Consider the following 18673-nt stretch of genomic DNA (forward strand, 5'->3'; position numbering starts at 1 on the left):
ACAGTTGGTGCATTCATCTACAGTTAGTGAATTCAACAATAGGCTACTCTACTGTATTGTTGTAGGCCTATGCACTTTAAAAAAAAAATCTTTGCCAAAAGTATCTAAAGTATATGGTCATTTTGCACACCACCAGTTTGTGCTTGAACTGTAGGCTACTGTATTGTAAAGTCATTACTATTCACAGTAGCACTCGTGCGCCGCATTCTGACATAGAATTTGTCTTGGTAAAATATAGGCTTGATGCGCAGAGCTTCAGAAATAATGAAAGCAATAGTTCTCCAGTTACAGCAGAGCCTTAAACGACTATAGCACCTCCTGAATGTTTCATTACAGAGTGCTCCCCATCCCTCTGGTGCCCCCCTGCTAGGGAATCCTTTTGAGCGGCCATCTTGGATATGAGGTCAAAACCAATGCCATTTCATCTTCATAATATTCGGATTGTATATAAGTGTAGACCACATCAAATGTCAGACATCAAGTGATGGGTTATTTAGTCAAAATATTAGATGTGTGGAATGTTTTTCTACTTTCAGGGTGTCTTTAAACTCTCTACTTGTCACTCCAAATGTAGATTATTAGATGGCCTTTTTTTTGCTTCATTTTCTTTTGTTTATGCAGCAATTCTATTTAACGTAGCTAACATTATGCTATATAATCATGCCAACTTTAGCCACACCACTGGACTCAAGATGGCTGACAATTCATGCAGATAACTTATGAGTGACATATACCAGAAAAAGCAGATGAGTACGCTCCAGTAGATCAGTATTCAATAGAGTGAGTACCTTCAGTGACTACATCACTCCAAGCAAAGACAGAGAGAATCAGTGGCCCCCGCTCTTTGAAGAGTGACAGAGTGGGGAGAGATGTGACTGTCTGCCACCATTCCGAGGGGAGCCTGTATGTGTGTGCATGTGTGTAAGTATATGTGTGTATGTGCATGTACGTGTGTGTGTGTGCGTGCGCATCCGTGAGGTGTGTGTGTGTGTGTGCGTAACGCAGGGTAGGGGGATATACGTCAGCCGGCTGCAGACACGTGCACACTGGCGTCTCTGAAGTCCTCTTCAAAGACACGTTTGGCAGCTGCTTTCATGCTGCTGCACACTGGGCCACGACTGCACTCCACAGAGGGATGGGAGCCGGGCCACAACGCATCGTAAACAGAAAGACACGCATGATGGGATGGGAAGATGGGGAGGTGTGTATGTGTGTGTGTATGTGTGTGTATGTGTGTGTGTGTGTGTGTGTGTGCGTGTGCGTGTGCGTGTGCGTGTGTGTGTGTGTGTGTGTACTGGGGGTGGATGTGTGACAATGTGTTAACTCGTGTGCATGCATGTGAAGTAGGATGAAGGGATTTCTATAGAGTTTGTGTGTGGGTGTATTTTCACGTATATTTGAGAGAGCGTTATGTGTAATAGTGTTTGTGTGTGTGTGTGTGTGTGTGTGTGTGTGTGTATGTGTGTGTGTGTGTGTGTGTGTGTGTGTGTGTGTGTGTGTGTGTGTGAGTGAGATTGGTGTAGCTTTGAATTCATTTCACCTGAACAATGCTTACTTGATCCACTTTTCTTCTGAAAAGCGGAAAACAAAGGGTCGTGTTTCTCTGGGGATGTTAGAGGTGCACGTACGCATGACGGATTCAAATATCTGCTCCACAACACCTTGTGTGGACACTGCTGTCGAGGCCAGAATTAAACCCATTGCTCACAGGGCGAAGGCTGTGATTCGCAGCACAAAGTCTGTCAAAATGAAACCCGTTCCCCATCCTTGGACACCTTATTCTCCCACTCGCTCCCCCTCTCCTCCTCCTCTCCTCCTGCTCAGCTCTTTATCAGATTACAAGTTGCAGGGCGAGATAAAATGAGAATGAAAAAGAAGAAAGAGGGCAAGAAATGAAAAAAGACAAACGTAAGAACATAATAAAGGCTAAAACATTCAGCTTTTAATTAAAATTACCCATATCAGCTGAGATTAATTTGAAATTGTCTTGAGGACTTCACAGAGAGCAGCGGGGACTTGGCCAGTTCCCAGTGCTGATAAAAACAGTCACACCAGTGCAGTTGCTATCTCCCAGTAATTCTCTCTCTCTCAATAGATTATTCTCTTATTTTATTTACACATGGTGCCTTTCCTTTATTCATTCCTCCCTTCGTTCCTAGCTTACTTTCTTTTCTTTCATGCCTTTTTCCCCTCCCTCTTTTTTTGTATTTCTCCTTGCTCTTAGTTTTTCATGTCCTTTTATCTCCACTTCATAGGGAATAACTGCACGCTGGGGTAAGGATAATGAGGTTGTTCATCCAGAACTTCAAACCTTCCCCTCCCCAACACCCATTCGCCAGGATTCTAAAACAAACCTAATCCAGGAACAAATATTTTGACATTCAAGCGCAGGGGAAGATAGGGTGTGTACAATTCCATGAATCCTTTCTGATTCATCTCCTGCAGAAAACCCCCAAAATAATGTGAAAAGGCCAAAAGTCCAAAAATAATGTATGGTGGCAAAAGAGAGCCAATCAAAATGTTGCTTCTGCGTTTCTTTCTCTACATGCAGCGATCTGCATAGAGATGGGTATTGTGTGTATTATATTCAAAGGGATAGTCAAAGGGTTTATTTCATGTAACAAATTCAGCTGACCAGGGAACAGGGTTGACATGGTTGGCCAGTTTATTGTGCAGATAGATACGGTACATACAGAGACAGTAATAAGAGTCAGGTTCTAGAACAGTAATAGGAGTCAGGTTCTAGAACAGTAATAGGAGTTAGGTCTAGAACAGTAATAGGAGTCAGGTTCTAGAACAGTAATAGGAGTCAGGTTCTAGAACAGTAATAGGAGTCAGGTCTAGAACAGTAATAGGAGTCAGGTTCTAGAACAGTAATATGAGTCAGGTTCAGAACAGTAATAGGAGTCAGGTTTTAGAACAGTAATAGGAGGGTCAGTTGGTTATATCTGGAGTACTTCTCCTGTCTTATCCGGTGTCCTGTGTGAATTTAAGTATGCTCTCTCTAATTCTCTCCTTCTCTCTTTCTTTCTCTCTCTCGGAGGACCTGAGCCCTAGGACCATGCGTCAGGACTACCGGGCATGATGAATCCTTGCTGTCCCCAGTCCACCTGGCCTTGCTGCAGTTCCAGTTTCAACTATTCTGCCTGCGGCTATGGAACCCTGACCTGTCCACCGGACGTGCTACCTGTTCCAGACCTGCTGTTTTCAACTCTCTAGAGACCACAGGAGCGGTAGAGATACTCTTAATGATCGGCTATGAAACTCCTGAGGTGCTGACTTGCTACACCCTCGATAACTACTGTGATTATTATTATTTGACCATGCTGGTCATTTATGAACATTTGAACATCTTGGCCATGTTCTGTTATAATCTTCACCCGGCACAGCCAGAAGAGGACTGGCCACCCCTCATAGCCTGGTTCCTCTCTAGGTTTCTTCCTAGGTTTTGGCCTTTCTAGGGAGTTTTTCCTAGCCACCATGCTTCTACACCTGCATTGCTTGTTGTTTGGGGTTTTAGGCTGGGTTTCTGTACAGCACTTCGAGATATTAGCTGATGTACGAAGGGCTATATAAAATAAACTTGATTTGATTTGAGTCAGGGTGTCACGATCGTGTTGACATGAATGAGAGGACCAAGGCGCAACATGATATGAATACATCTTCTTTATTTACAACGACGAAGATGAACACGAAACACTTATTCAAACTAACAAAACAACAAACGATCGTGAAACTTCAAACGCAAGTGCACACACAAACTACTTACGTCGACATATACATATACAATGACCCACAAACAGCTAAAGCCTATGGCAGCCTTAAATATGGTTCCCAATTAGAGACAACCGAAACCTCTCTAATTGAGAACCCATTCAGGCAACCATAGACTCTCCTAGAAAACTACACACCCATAGACACAGCTAGATACATACACTCAACACAAACCCATACACTACCACCAACACCACCTCTACCATATAAATACCCCCAAACACACACATACCCCATGTCACACCCTGACCTAACTAAAATAATAAAGAAAACAAATAATACTAAGGCCAGGGCGTGACACAGGGTCTATAACAGAAATAGGAGTTAGGTCTAGAACAGTAATAGGAGTCAGTTTCTAGAACAGTAATAGGAGTCAGGTTCTAGAACAGTGATAGGGGTCAGGCTCTAGAACAGTGATAGGAGTCAGGTTCTAGAACAGTGATAGGAGTCAGGTTCTAGAACAGTGATAGGAGTCAGGTTCTAGAACAGTGATAGGAGTCAGGTCTAGAACAGTAATAGGAGTCAGGTTCTAGAACAGTGATAGGAGTCAGGTTCTAGAACAGTGATAGGAGTCAGGTTCTAGAACAGTGATAGGAGTCAGGTTCTAGAACAGTGATAGGAGTCAGGTTCTAGAACAGTGATAGGAGTCAGGTTCTAGAACAGTGATAGGAGTCAGGTTCTAGAACAGTGATAGGAGTCAGGTTCTAGAACAGTGATAGGAGTCAGGCTCTAGAACAGTGATAGGAGTCAGGCTCTAGAACAGTGATAGGAGTCAGGCTCTAGAACAGTGATATGAGTCAGGTTCTAGAACAGTGATAGGAGTCAGGTTCTAGAACAGTGATAGGAGTCAGGTTCTAGAACAGTGATAGGAGTCAGGTTCTAGAACAGTGATAGGAGTCAGGTCTAGAACAGTAATTGCTGAATGTGAAAGCCCATGGCGCTGTCTGCGTGGCATGCCGCTCCACAATAAAGCAGATTAATAGATGGTAATTAGTATAACTAGTATAACATGCTTTAATGCAACGCCTTAGATGTATTATAATGATTACTCTCCTGGATTAAGAGCTGGGAATTGGAAATTGGGCCATTCAAAGGCCATCGTGTCGATGGTAGTTTCAGAAAATTAGAAATCTATCTAAAAGGGGACTTCTTGGCCAACATCATCAGAATCATTTTTCTTGTTTAGCTATTGATTGCGCCTTCAGCAGCGAGATGCTGTGTGTGCTTGGACAGTGAAATAGAGGAGTAAGTGGAAGAGGCAGAGATAGAGGGATGGAGGGGAGGGGGGGTAAGAGATGAGTCTAGAGTCACCCTGAACAGTAATGAGGTTGCAGTAAAAATTAGACGGTATTGTGTTGTACTTTAAGGTAGTTCATCTTAAAAATGAATAGTCCCTCATGGGCCAGGTGCTTAATGCCATTTATTAATAGAAAGACAGGGCCAGCAGTTTGGGCCTGGGCCCTCCGAGAGCCCTTTGTTAAGGAGTCTGGACAGAGAAAGAGGGAGAGAGGGAGGAAAAGACAAGGAATGCTGAGCCTGCCTATTGATTGTTGGGAGAAGAGGTTTCCAGGGTATAGTTGGGACGTCCCAGAGCGTCAATAAATAATATTTTGATTGGATAGCGATGGCAATTAAAGTGGAATAAAGGTGTTGCCGTGGGGATTATCACGGGCTCTATCTCTCAGTCCAAGGGCATGAGGTTAGAGGTTAGAGGTCAGGGTCTATTTAGGAGACCCCTCAGATCCATCTTGACCAGATCATTGCAGCTGCAATCAAATATCAACGAGGAAGCATGTCTGGGAGGAAGGAGGACATCAGTATTTGAGTCATCCCAGGCCTCATGAGAAGAGGAAGAAAAGTCTGTCTGTCTGTGTCTCTCTCCTCTCTCTCTTTCTCTCTCTCTTGGAGGAAGGGGGGGGGGGGAGATAGAGGCGGGCCCAGGCCCACGGTGACCCAGCCTATTAATGAGCCAGTGGCCATTACCTCCCAGTTAGCCTGCTCTGCGCTCAGCCATTTGTCATAAATTGGGGCCTGTCACAGGAGGGCTGCCTGCGTGCGGTGTTGGCGGTGCGGTGTGAGGCGCGCCGTTAAGGGCTGAGGAGCCCCAGCAGTGGGAGCCTAAGCTGTTTTCCGTGAGCGAGCATCTTTAGCTCTCCGCGCTCCCAACTTGTCAAATAGGTTTCATTACCAGAGGAAGATCAGTCTTGATAAAGGATCCAAACAAAGGATGCACAGGGAGGGGACTCACTATGCTATCCACCGGGCCTCTGATTATGTTGTTTATGTCGGAGTAAAATGTTATTGCCGCAATTTGCGTACATCTAAATCTCCGCATGCAGGCATGGTGTCAGGCTATAGCGAGCGAAGGACCATATTGCTATTGATTGGTTGAATGATAGAACCATTTCTTACCTGAGTCGGAGCAGCACCAGAGGCAGTAGCATGAAGGAGAGAAACAGAGAGAGAAAAGAGCAAAGGAGAAAGTCTGATTATTTGTGGCCTTGTACAGTATAAATATTTACTGGTAACTATTGTCTGACACTGTAGGGCTGAAATACAGTTTTATACACCGAAATAGAGAAGAGCTGCCTAGTCGGGGTTTAAGAATGGGAAATTCAACAGTGAATGTTTATTTCCAGGGTGGATACCACACTTAGTCACGCTCATTTGAAGGGAATTAATAATACGTAGCTAGTAACTGACAGCATGATTTAAAATACTATTTAATTATTTGCACCCTCTCAAGGCAACATTTCAGACAGAAACACAAACCTCACAGCAACGAAATACTGTATTTTCTGTGGCAACCAACTCATGGTGAAGCGGTGCGGTATGATTGATCATTTTGTGGTTGGGGAGTCAGTTTCTGACACACTCCCCAAGTAGGTCATATCTGAAGTGTGCTAGCACATGTTTGCACAATGTTATGGTGGTGTGTTAGACTGTGTGTTTGTGTCACGACTTCCGCCGAAGTTGGTGCCTCTCCTTGTTCGGGCGGCGTTTGGCGGTTCCCATTTATCAATCAATCAATCAATTAATCAAGTTTATTTTATATAGCCCTTCGTACATCAGATAATATCTCGAAGTGCTGTACAGAAACCCAGCCTAAAACCCCAAACAGCTAGAGTGCAGGTGTAGAAGCATTTAGTTATTATTATTTCCCTATTTAACCCTCTGGTTGCCATTATGTTTTGAGTGTGATTATTCCTGGTTTGTGTTTGTCGTGTGTGTTAGGGTTTGTTATCCCTGCGTGGATTATTTTGGCAGATTTATTTTTCAGAGTAAAGTACGTTATTTTACTCAGTTCTGTGTTCTGCGCTTGACTCCGTCCTCACCTCTGCACAACTGACATATGACAGTTTGTTCTGAGTTTTACGAAATCGTAACATCATAGTAACTTGCACATGTATTCTTGCATGTTTCGTCTGTGTGTGTGAATATGCACTCTCTTTCTCAGTGTGTATGCGAACAGACAGAAAGACAGAATGGAAGTTCCACCAGCCCCTGAGCCCCACTCCACCTCCCCCCCTACCCTCACGCTCAGCTCTGTGCTGGGACAAAGCCACCAGAAGCCTCATTCAGAAGCCTACCACCACCACGCCAATATGCTTTAAACACGTACATATTCACTGGCATTCAGTGTGCACATAACCCCCATATACCACCAGCGCCATCTGCATTATCAGGAGTCAAGCTGTGCCTGGGTTTTCTTCCTCCTCCATACATACATTACAGAGCAGCCTGTGCAGAGCCAGATCCCTGTGCTGCATCCAAGTCAACCTACACTTGGCACGCGGAGATGGTGAAAAGTACAACTTTCCTCTTGATGCTCGCTAGCACCCTCTCCCACTAGTGAGAAGTGTTCCACATAATCTGAGATCAAAACTGTTTGTGTGCGGACTGAGTGTTAGTTTTAGTTCACTGCTGTTACGGAAAACACACATATAAAAGTCTTGTATGCTATAATATTGAAGGTATACGTTAGCATAGTTGCAAAGCACTAACCCTGACTAGAACATTAGTCATGCTCACTTGACATTCTTTGAACTTGATTGGTGATTATAAGCGCATATGAGGAATTATTCATATCGCAGCTTATCCTATACCATACATTACTGCTGCATCTCTTGCCGAGGGCTGCTGGGCTTCAGCACCACCAGTTAGTGGACAGCTCCACAGGCTCTGTTGTGTAGAAACTCTCCTTTTACCATTTCCCCCAATTCAACATAACCCTGCATTCAACAAGCCTACTGTACTGAAAACTTTACTTTAGAGACACTGGCTGGGCCCTGATCAAGTAATGCACTGTATAGGGAATAGGGTGCCAGCTTTGGTCAAAAGTGCACTATATAGGTAACAGGGAAGTGCTTTGGACACTTACTAAACAGACGTAGACAGATTTCCCTTTCAGTTCAACCTGATGAGCTCTGGACCAGAGTATTTTGCTCTATGTCTCTGGAAAGCTGTTTCCCAGGCAGCGATTATAGCAGTACAGGAGCTTTGTCGGCTGGGACCGGCGTAGTAAGATGCTTTCAGGAGCCGATTTATAGTACAGGGAGGAAAGGGTTAACTTTCCAAGCCCGGACTTCCCAGTCGGCCGCTCTGGATGACTTTAATGTGTAATTATTTAAAGGCCTTGTATTACAATCTGGAGAAGGAGAGCAGGTGGAGGGAAGTAAGGAAGGGTGGAGGGAGGAGAGTAGAGGAGGGAAGGACGGAGGGATCTGTTCCTGCTGAGAGAGATTGAATCCTTTAATGTCAGTCCAATCCAGGGAGCCGTTAACGAAAGATATCTCAGCTATGTGGAGCGATTTATGTGTTACCTCACTAGCTGTGCTATAGCATCTGCTCTGCACTACACTGACTGACTGGGGCTCAAGGGACTAGCCATGGGGATCTGCTAACTGGAGAAATCAGAGCTGAACCAACAACACACTGCACAGCACTGCACAGGCCTATGCCTCGCTCAGCACTGCAACACTGATGCAACAACCTGGAGCGAGTGTGCTCCAATGATGATAAACAAACAACCTTTTTGAGGGGGAGGGGAGAGAGGTGATGCTGGGCAAATAAGACTCAGGGGCTTTTTTTCACACCAGATAGTTTCGGTTTCTTTAAAAGGGATGTTTGAAGTTGGGGCTCGGCTCAACAAGAGTTGTTTGAAGAGTGATGTGTGTGTGTGTGTGTGTGTGTGTGTGTGTGAGAGAGAGAGAGAGAGAGAGAGAGAGAGAGAGAGAGAGGAGAGAGTAGAGAGAGAGAGAGAGAGAGAGAGATGAGAGAGAGAGAGAGAGAGAGAGAGAGAGAGAGAGAGAGGAGAGAGAGAGAGAGAGAGAGAGAGAGAGAGGAGAGAGAGAGAGAGAGAGAGGAGAGAGAGAGAGAGAGAGAGAGAGAGAGAGAGAGAGAGAGGAGAGAGAGAGAGAGAGAGAGAGAGAGAGGAGAGAGAGAGAGAGAGAGAGAGAGAGAGAGAGAGAGAGAGAGAGAGAGAGAGAGAGAGAGAGAGAGAGACCCTCACGGTGCTACATACTGTAATACTAAATAGAGAGAGCTGTTAAACTTCGCAATGCAAATAAATTATCACAAAGAAATGGGGTTTTCCTATAAAAAAATGTATGGTCTTGGCATTAGGTTACAATAGTACAAGGGCCATTACTTTCCACTCAGTAAGGTCGATGAGGACACAGAGTTTAGTTTTTCCGCTATCATTCAACCCCTCCCAATCCCCTGGATAAATCACGCACACACACACAACACACACACACCGACACCTCTGACACTTTAATCAGAGAATGGTGTGCTCTGGGTTCAGACAAAGCCCAATCACTCCTGTGATCATTTGGCCTCTCCTTCAATCAGCAGCACAGTAATTGCATCAGTCACAATCTCCATTTCATCCTTCATCTCTCTGTCAGGACCCAGACAGGAAGAAAGAGAATCTCTGACCAAAGGACACGCAAAAGAGATGCCTGTTATTAAACTAGACAACCTGCAAATTAAGGAGGGAACGGAGAATACAACAAATTGTTGTCATTTTAATCAGGCCTTTTCAAGCCCTTCCCTTAGATACATTTTACCGACAAAGGAAAAATTGCATTCAATAAAAAGGGGCCATATAATCCTTCAGCTATAATATGAGTAACTCGGCAATGGGAGACAAAAATGTATCTAACGGCGCCATCTGTCAATATAAGCCCCTGTTTAGCACTATTAAAACCTCTTGAAGCTAGGGGGCAGAATTGTTATGTTTGGAAAAATAACGTTCCCATTGTAAGCTGCCTATTTCTCAGGTCCAGATGCTAGAATATGCATATAATTGACAGAGTAGGATAGAAAACACTCTACAGTTTCCAAAACTGTCGAAATATTGTCTGTGAGTATAACAGAACTGATTTTGCAGGCGAAAACGTGGGGAAATCCAACCCGGAAGTGACTCTTATTTAGAAAAATCCCTGTTCCATTGCCTGCCTTTCCTCCATTTAAAGGGATATCAACCAGATTCCTTTTCCTGTGGCTTCCTCAGGGTGTGAACAGTCTTTAAACATAGTTTCAAGCTTTTATTTTGAAAAATGAGTGAGATTTATCAAAACGCGTCAGTGGATACCCCTCCATTAGTTGATGCACTCGACACTGGTTGCTCAACATTTTCTTTCTCTCCAGTAATGAATAGTTTACAATCCGGTTGAAATATTAGCGTTTATTGATGTTAAAAACAACCAGAGGATTGATTATTTAAAACGTTTGACGTGTTTCTACGAACTTTACGGATACTCTTTGGAATTTTCGTCAAGCCTTGATGACCTGTCTAAGGCTGTGGAATACTGAACATAACGCGCCAAACAAATAGAGATTTTTTTATATGAAAATAATCTTTATCGAACAAAAGGAACATTTATTGTGTAACTGGGAGTCTCGTGAGTGCAAACATCTGAAGATCATCAAAGGTAAGCGATTCATTTTATTGCTTTTCTGGCTTTCGTGACCAATCTACACTGCTGCTAGGTCTTCTTAATGTTTTCCCTAGTGATCGATAAACTCACACAAACGCTTGGATTGCTTTCGCTGTAAAGCATATTTTCAAAATCTGACACGACAGGGGGATTAACTGTTGAGCAGAGCGCCAAATTAAAAAAAAAAGAGCTAAAAATATTTATATTCATGAAATCACAAGTGCAATATAGCAAAACACAGCTTAGCTTTGTTTTGCTATATTGCACTTGTGATTTCATGAATATAAATATTTTTTGCATTTTCTTTTTAAATTTGGCGCTCTGTAATTTAACGGTTGTTGATGAAAATGATCCCGCTAAAGCGATCCGTGCGTCAAGAATTAATGTCCTGCGTACACGCAGGAAGAAAACGAGAGGAGACCATGCCGTAACTTAGGACTTCTCCCCTAATCCCACCTTGACGCACTGAAAAATTAGAAGTAGAAACGTTTTGCATGTGCCGTACGGAGTGCCATGTAAGTGAAATTAGGCTCTGAATGATTCATGGGACATTGAAAACGTTCATAGGGAATACAGTGAGTGAGAGGCACTATATTCTATATTAAAGAGCAGGACAGGGCACAGGATAGGGCCGGCTCTGGAACAGGTGAATCCCACACCTGCTCCTCAGTAGGAAATGAGTTGGAGCAGATTCATCAACGCAGAGCAGGACAAATATGAGAAATATGTCCGGGCCCATGGAGACACATCAAGAAGAGCTAAAGTGCATCATAATCACAACACAAAAACATCCTATGTGTCACGTTCCTGACCTATTTATGTTAGTTGTTATGTGTGTTAGTTGGTCAGGACGTGAGGTTGGGTGGGCATTCTATGTTTTCTGTTTCTGTGTTGGTTTTGGGTTGCCTGGTATGGCTCTTAATTAGAGGCAGGTGTTTGGCGTTCCTCTAATTAAGAGTCATATTTAGGTAGGCGTTGTCACAGTGTTCGTTGTGGGTGATTGTCTTCCGTGTCTGTGTTATGTTTGCACCATACGGGACTGTATACGGTTTGTTCGGTTTATGTAGTCTGTTCCCTATTCGTGCGTTCTTCTTGTTTCATGTAAGTTCGTCGTCTAGGTCTGTCTTCACCGTTTTGTTGTTTTTGTTAGTTGAGTCATTTTCGTGTTTTGTTAAATAAATTATGTCGTTAAACTCCACTGCGCCTTGGTTCGATCACTACTCCTCCTTTTCGGATGAAGAGAAGGAGGACCGCCGTTACAGAATCACCCACCATTCCAGAGCCAAGCAGCGGAGTAAATGGAGTAAGGGACAGGAAAAGAAGGAGGAATGGACTTGGGACGATATATTGGACGGGAAAGGTTGCTACACATGGGAGGAGATCCTGGCTGGTAGGGATCGCCTCCCATGGGAACAGCTGGAGGCACTGAGGAGAGCAGAGGCTACCGGAGAGAGGAACCGGAGTTATGAGGGAACGCGTCTGGCACGGAAGCCCAAAAAGCCCGTGAGTAACACCCAAAAATGTCTTGGGGGGGGGATAAGAGGTAGTGGGCCAAGGGCAGGTAGGAGACCTGCGCCCACTTCCCAGGCTTACCGTGGAGAGCGGGAGTACGGGCAGGCGCCGTGCTACGCAGTAGAGCGCACGGTGTCTCCTGTACGAGTGCATAGCCCAGTGCGGGTTATTCCACCTCCCCGCACTGGTAGGGCTAGATTGGGTATTGAGCCAGGTGTCATGAGGCCGGCTCAACGCGTCTGGTCTCCAGTGCGTCTCCTCGGGCCGGCATACATGGCACCTGCCTTACGCATGGTTTCCCCGGTTCGCCTACATAGGCCGGTGAGGGTTATTCCACCTCCCCGCACTGGTCGGGCGACCGGGAGCATTCAACCAGGTAAGGTTGGGCAGGCTCAATGCTCAAGAGTGCCAGTACGCCTCCACGGTCCGGTATTTCCGGCGCCACCTCCCCGCCCCAGCCTAGTACCTACAGTGCCTACACTACGCACTAGGCTACCAGTGCGTCTCCTGAGTCCTGTTCCTCCTCCACGCACTCTCCCTGTAGTGCGTGTATTTAGCCCGGTGCCTCCAGTTCCGGCACCACGCACCAGGTCTACAGTGCGTCTAATCCGGCCAGAGCCATCCGTCTCCCCAGCGCCATCTGAGCCATCCGTCTCCCCAGCGCCATCTGAGCCATCCGTCTCCCCAGCGCCATCTGAGCCATCCGTCTCCCCAGCGCCGTCTGAGCCATCCGTCTGCCATGAGCCTGCAAAGCCGCCCGTCTGCCATGAGCCTGCAAAGCCGCCCGTCTGCCATGAGCCTACAGAGCCGTCCGCCAGACAGGAGCCGCTAGAGCCGCCAACCAGACAGGATCTGCCAGAGCCGCCAACCAGACAGGATCTGCCAGAGCCGCCAACCAGACAGGATCTGCCAGAGCCGCCAACCAGACAGGATCTGCCAGAGCCGCCAGCGAGCCATGAGCAGCCAGAGCCGTCAGAGAGCCATGAGCGTCGAGAGCCGTCAGCCTGCCATGAGCGTCGAGAGCCGTCAGCCAGCCATGAGCGTCGAGAGCCGTCAGCCAGCCATGAGCGTCGAGAGCCGTCAGCCAGCCATGAGCGTCGAGAGCCGTCAGCCAGCCATGAGCGTCGAGAGCCGTCAGCCAGCCATGAGCGTCGAGAGCCGTCAGCCAGCCATGAGCGTCGAGAGCCGTCAGCCAGCCATGAGCGTCGAGAGCCGTCAGCCAGCCATGAGCGTCGAGAGCCGTCAGCCTGCCATGAGCGTCGAGAGCCGTCAGCCTGCCATGAGCGTCGAGAGCCGTCAGCCTGCCATGAGCGTCCAGATTCGTCAGTCAGCCATGAGTTGCCCTTCAGCCTGAAACGGCTAGATACCCAGAACTGCCCATCAGTCCAGAGCTGTCTCTCTGTCCGGAGCTGCCTTTCAGTCCGGAGTTGCCCCTCTATCATTATCTCCCTCTCTATCTTGATCTACCTCTATATTCTTATCTATCCCTCTGTCTTGATCTATCTCTCTGTCCCGGTGCTGTCCCTATCAGTGATGTTACTAAGAAGATTTTGTGGGGGTAAAAGGAGGGTGGACATTCTTAGAGGGAGATGGAAGCTAGGATGGATTATGGTGGGGTGGGGACCTCGCCCGGAGCCTGAGCCACCACCGTGGTTAGATGCCCACCCAGACCCTCCCCTAGACTTTGTGCTGGTGCGCCCGGAGTTCGCACCTTATGGGGGGGGTAATGTCACGTTCCTGACCTATTTATGTTAATTGTTATGTGTGTTAGTTGGTCAGGACGTGAGGTTGGGTGGGCATTCTATGTTTTCTGTTTCTGTGTTGGTTTTGGGTTGCCTGGTATGGCTCTTAATTAGAGGCAGGTGTTTGGCGTTCCTCTAATTAAGAGTCATATTTAGGTAGGCGTTGTCACAGTGTTCGTTGTGGGTGATTGTCTTCCGTATCTGTGTTATGTTTTGCACCATACGGGACTGTTTGGTTGTTCGTTCGTTTTGATGTAGTCTGTTCCTGTCCGTGAGTTTTACGTTAGTTATGTAAGTTCATGTTCAGGTTTTTCGTCTACGTCGTTTTCTTGTTTTGTAATTTTGAAAGTGTTTTGTTTTTCGTGTTGCCATCGTCGTTATAAATAAAGAGATGGCTTATTTCCCTAATGCTGCGTTTTGGTCTACTGATCCTTCTCTCCTCTCCTCGTCCGAGGATGAGGAGAACGACAGCCCTTACACTATGGCGTTCTGCATTAGCATCGAACAGCCCCCGTGATATGCAACTTTTTAGGGAAGCTAGAAACCAATATACACAGGCAGTTAGAAAAGCCAAGACTAGCTTTTTCAAGCAGAAATTTGCTTCCTGCAACACAAACTCAAAAAAGTTTTGGGACACTGTAAAGTCCATGGAGAATAAGAACACCTCCTCCCAGCTGCCCACTGCACTGAGGACAGGAAACACTGTCACCACCAATAAATCCACTATAATTGAGAATTTCAATAAACATTTTTCATAATTTCCACCTGGCTCCCCCTACCCCGGTCAACAGCACTGCACCCCCCACAGCAACTCGCCCAAGCATTCCCCATTTCTCCTTCTCCCAAATCCAGTCAGCTGATGTTCTGAAAGAGCTGCAAAATCTGGATCCCTACAAATCAGCCGGGCTAGACAATCTGGACCCTTTCTATCTTAAAATTATCTTCCGAAACTGTTGCAACCCCTATTACTAGCCTGTTCAACCTCTCTTTCGTGTCGTCTGAGATTCCCAAAGATTGGAAAGCAGCTGCGGTCATCCCCCTCTTCAAAGGGGGGGGGACACTCTTGACCCAAACTGCTACAGACCTATATCTATCCTACCCTGCCTTTCTAAGGTCTTCGAAAGCCAAGTCAACAAACAGATTACCGACCATTTTGAATCCCACCATACCTTCTCCGCTATGCAATCTGGTTTCAGAGCTGGTCATGGGCGCACCTCAGCCACGCTCAAGGTCCTAAACGATATCCTAACCGCCATCGATAATAACAATACTGTGCAGCCGTATTCATTGACCTGGCCAAGGCTTTCGACTCTGTCAATCACCACATCCTCATCGGCAGACTCGATAGCCTTGGTTTCTCAAATGATTGCCTCGCCTGGTTCACCAACTACTTCTCTGAGAGTTCAGTGTGTCAAATCGGAGGGCCTGTTGTCCGGGCCTCTGGCAGTCTCTATGGGGGTGCCACAGGGTTCAATTCTTGAACCGACTCTCTTCTCTGTATATATCAATGATGTCGCTCTTGCTGCTGGTGAGTCTCTGATCCACCTCTACGCAGACGACACCATTCTGTATACTTCTGGCCCTTCTTTGGACACTGTGTTAACAACCCCCCAGACGAGCTTCAATGCCATACAACTCTCCTTCCGTGGCCTCCAATTGCTCTTAAATATAAGTAAAACTAAATGCATGCTCTTCAACCGATCGCTGCCTGCACCTGCCCGCCTGTCCAACATCACTACTCTGGACGGTTCTGACTTAGAATATGTGGACAACTACAAATATCTAGGTGTCTGGTTAGACTGTAAACTCTCCTTCCAGACTCACATCAAACATCTCCAATCCAAAGTTAAATCTAGAATTGGCTTCCTATTTCGCAACAAAGCATCCTTCACTCATGCTGCCAAACATACCCTTGTAAAACTGACCATCCTACCGATCCTCGACTTCGGCGATGTCATTTACAAAATAGCCTCCAATACCCTACTCAATAAATTGGATGAGGTCTATCACAGTGCCATCCGTTTTGTCACCAAAGCCCCATATAATACCCACCACTTCGACCTGTACGCTCTCGTTGGCTGGCCCTCGTTTCATACTCGTCGCCAAACCCACTGGCTCCAGGTCATCTACAAGACCCTGCTATGTAAAGTCCCCCCTTATCTCAGCTCGCTGGTCACCATAGCAGCACCCACCCAGCACGCGCTCCAGCAGGTATATCTCTCTGGTCACCCCCAAAACCAATTCTTCCTTTGGCCGCCTCTCCTTCCAGTTCTCTGCTGCCAATGACTGGAATGAACTACAAAAATCTCTGAAACTGGAAACACTTATCTCCCTCACTAGCTTTAAGCACCAGCTGTCAGAACAGCTCACAGATTACTGCACCTGTACATAGCCCATCTATAATTTAGCCCAAACAACTACCTCCCCCCCTACTGTATTTATTTATTTAGCTCCTTTGCACCCCATTATTTCGATCTCTACTTTGCACATTCTTCCACTGCAAATCTACCATTCCAGTGTTTTACTTGCTATATTGTATTTACTTCGCCACCATGGCCTTTTTTTGCCTTTACCTCCCTTATCTCACCTCATTTGCTCACATTGTATAAATACTTATTTTTCTACTGTATTATTGACTGTATGTTTGTTTTACTCCATGTGTACCTCTGTGTTGTTGTATGTGTCGAACTGCTTTGCTTTATCTTGGCCAGGTCGCAATTGTAAATGAGAACTTGTTCTCAACTTGCCTACCTGGTTAAATAAAGGTGAATTATTTTATTTTTTAAATACTTTGGACGGAAATGGAACAGATTCTGGCGTGGTGCATTGTGGTTTAACATCTCCTAGACACATTGGCAGTACATCTCCTCCTGCACTCACACACTCTACATTTTCTGAGAGAGGCTGGACTGAGGGCTTGTAGGCCTGCTGTAAGGCAGGTCCTCACCAGACATCACCGGCAACAACGTCGCCTATGGGCACAAACCCATCGTCGCTGGACCAGACAGGAATGGTAAAAGGTGCTCTTCACTGATGAGTCGTGATTTTGTCTCACCAGGGGTGATGGTTGGATTTGCGTTTATCGTCAAAGGAATGAGTGTTACACCGAGTCTTGTACTCTGGAGCGGGATTGATTTAGAGGTGGAGGGTCCGTCATGGTCTGGGGCGGTGTGTCACAGCATCATCGGACTGAGCTTGTTGTCAGGCAATCTCAACGCTGTGCGTTACAGGGAAGACATCCTCCTCCCTCATGTGTTACCCTTCCTGCAGGCTCATCCTGACATGACCCTCCAGCATGACAATGCCACCAGCCATACTGCTCGTTCTGTGCGTGATTTCCTGCAAGACAGGAATGTCAGTGCTCTGCCATGGCCAGCGAAGAGCCCGGATCTCAATCCCATTGAGCACATCTGGGACCTCTTGGATCGGAGGGTGAAGGCTAGGGCCATTCCCCCCATAAATGTCCGGGAACTTGCAGGTGCCTTGGTGGAAGAGTTAGGTAACATCTCACAGCAAGAACTGGCAAATCTGGTACATTCCATAAGGAGGAGATGCACTACAATATGTAATGCAGCTGGTGGCCACACCAGATACTGACTGTTACTTTTGACCCCCCCCCCCCTTTGTTCAAGGACACATTATTCAATTTCTGTTAGTCACATGTCTGTGTAACTTGTTCAGTTTATGTCTCAGTTGTTGAATCTTGTTATGTTCATACAAATATTTACACATAAGTTGTAAATATTAAGTTTGCTGAAAATAAGTCGACAGTGAGAGGACGTTTATTTTTTTGCTGAGTTTGTATTCAGAGGCTATATCCATACACACACGCAGAGCACACACTTTTCTCCCGTCCCTATCTAATGGATCTATGTGGGGCAGCAGAGATAAAAGCAGACAGAAGGATCAATTTAGTTGATCTATGAAAGATATTAGTAATGACATTTATGAATATTTTATGGAACGTAGAGAATGTCATCATACATTTTTATCTAGGGAAATGAGGCAGGAATATAAAACAAACAGTATTAAACTTTGAACATGGCCCCCCATGTCAAACGAATTGTGCCCAAGAAGGAAAAGAGACAGGGAGGAGAGCACTTTGTCATCCCCTGGCTATTTCTGCGCCTGAGGAAGTGGAGAAGTCCACCGTAATTAGCACTAGCATTGAACAGCAACAGCACACAGACAGAGTGGGGACTCCCAGAAAGTCACTGCCATCAATATGTTTATCTGCATATTGATCGGTCCCCACAGGCCGTGTTCTACTGATTGTCGTGCATTAAACTAAAAGCCAGCAAAATGATTCACATGCATTATGTGGAGCCCGTCATTAACATGGTGCATTTACAAGGGTTTCATATGGCTGGGTGTGACTGGAGACTCTGTATCCTTCTACCTCGGGACAAGATCCACTCCAAATGGAGACAGGGGAGACATGAAACACCAGCCTCATCACACTCTCCTAGTCTCACTGTGTTGTCTCATTCCACTGCCATATTCTCTATTGCTGCAATGTTCCCTAGTTCTCTTGGAACGCTGGAAAGCTGCTTTGTTCTCTCTCTGTTTTTACATAATAGCCAGTGAACTTGGGTTTTCCCCGGTGTATTCGTGTCATGACAGGTGAGGGCTATGAAAGGCCAGCTGAACCTTGCACAGATGGCCTGACAAAAATAGAAATGAAGAGATATGCTCCTTTTC

The sequence above is a fragment of the Salvelinus fontinalis genome, chromosome 14 (assembly GCF_029448725.1).
Source record: "Salvelinus fontinalis isolate EN_2023a chromosome 14, ASM2944872v1, whole genome shotgun sequence".
In the NCBI taxonomy this organism is placed as follows: Eukaryota; Metazoa; Chordata; class Actinopteri; order Salmoniformes; family Salmonidae; genus Salvelinus; species Salvelinus fontinalis.